A 2,135-nucleotide genomic window follows, 5' to 3' on the forward strand; every position below is an offset into this window, starting at 1 on the left:
GTTCATATTTTTCCGTGAGAGGAGTGAAATGATGTAATGTATATGAAATGATTCATATATGAACTGCGGATGTATATGAAAGTGATAAATGATCATCGCAGTGAATTTCCAATTTAAGCAATTGGAAATAAAGAAGCCTGAAAAAAATTCAGGGCTTCAACGGGATTCGAATCCGTGACCTCCGCGATACCGGTGCGATGCTCTACCAACTGAGCTGTTGAATCCACACATTGGGAGCGAGGCCAATTGTGAGTTCATATTTTCCCGTGAGAGGAGTGAAATGATGTAATGTATATGAAATGATTCATATATGAACTGCGGATGTATATGAAAGTGATAAATGGTCATCGCAGTGAATTTCCAAATTTCGCTCTAACCAACTGAGCTACGAGAGACTCGTTGTGAGCTGGGCCATTTTACTAGGTTGATAAGTTGCACGCATCCTGCATACTGCTAGGATCAGCAATGTCGAATTCATCAAGTTTGTAGTAAATAATAAAGATGGTAAATTTTAAGCTCGGTAATAAATAATGAAGATGAAGTATTCAACATGACATGAGCATGGGACAACTGAAGAAAAATTCTGAGTCCTCGACGGGAATTGAACACATGGCCTCCCAGATACCGGTTGGGCGCTCTTACCAACTGAGCTACGAGAGACTCGTTGTGAGCTGGGCCATTTTACTAGGTTGATAAGTGACACGCATCCTGCATACTGCTAGGATCAACAATGTCGAATTCATCAAGTTTGTAGTAAATAATAAAGATGATAAATTTTAAGCTCGGTAATAAATAATGAAGATGAAGTATTCAACATGACACGAGCATGGGACAAAGAAAAATTCTGAGTCCCCGACGGGAATCGAACCCATGGCCTCCCAGATACCGGTTGGGCGCTCTAACCAACTGAGCTACGAGAGACACGTTGTGAGCTGGGCCATTTTACTAGCTCACAACGAGTCTCTCGTAGCTCAGTTGGTAAGAGCGCACAAAAAAAGCGCACAAAAGAAAGCAGTACGGGTGATGTCATTCTCTAGCTTTGATCATCACTCCAGTCAACTATTCAAGTCTCTGGAGATTATTAAATTTTCTGATCTCGTTACCTTCGTCATTGCCACTTTCATGTATAAATTTTATAATCAATTGTTACCCTCTGTATTCCAGTCCTTCTTCACCAAGTTAGATACTGTACACAGCTACTATACTAGGCATTCTGCAAAACAGTCTTACTATCTCCCTAAAGCAAGAACAACTTATGGAAAATTTAATATTCGATTTCAAGGATATAAAGCACTTGCCAATTACATCATTCAAAATTAAACTGAAACAGAGCTTTCTCCAAGGCTACTAGTCAATTCACTTTTCCTTTGTCTTCACATTAAGATAATATCACTGTTTTTGCAACGCCTTACCATTATGTTTCTTATATTCTTCATTGTTCAGTTCATGTACATTTTTTATTTAAGGTAATAGATTGCGCGTGTAATTTCAGCTTCTTTTCTTCTTTACTTTCTGGTATATATTATATTCTATATTATATTTTGTATGTGTGTCCGTGTGTACGTGTGTGTGTCCGGCCAAAATTTGACAACTCAATTTGTAAACTGGCAACCCGGCATTTTTAACCTAGTGGTTATTTCGGGTTGCCAGAACTCCTTATCTTTAGTAATTTATTTTTATAACAATTCTGTAATTTAATTTATTGATAAGGAAATAAAGAGGATGTTGTTGTTGAGCGCCCAACCGGTATCTGGGAGGCCATGGGTTCGATTCCCGTCGAGGACTCAGAATTTTTCTTTGTCCCATGCTCATGTCATGTTGAATACTTCATCTTCATTATTTTTTACCGAGCTTAAAATTTACCATCTTTATTATTTACTACAAATATCAAGATCAATACTAATTTAACAAAGTTTAATTTTATATAAATATTATCAAATGATTGTTGTTTCATTTTTTTATAGTTTAGAAACTTTAGTAAGGGGACCATTACATAGGACTAACCTCAAGGTCCATCTTTTCAAAACTCTAAAAGGTACCGGAATAATTATTTTAATAGCTTGCCAATGAAAAGATCTAGAATTTTAAACAAAGAAGGACAACAAGTAAACTAAAAACTAATACTAACGAAAGGT

Source organism: Oculina patagonica, chromosome 6 (genome assembly GCF_052425735.1).
Source record: "Oculina patagonica isolate OP01 chromosome 6, crgOcupat, whole genome shotgun sequence".
Taxonomy (NCBI): Eukaryota; Metazoa; Cnidaria; class Anthozoa; order Scleractinia; family Oculinidae; genus Oculina; species Oculina patagonica.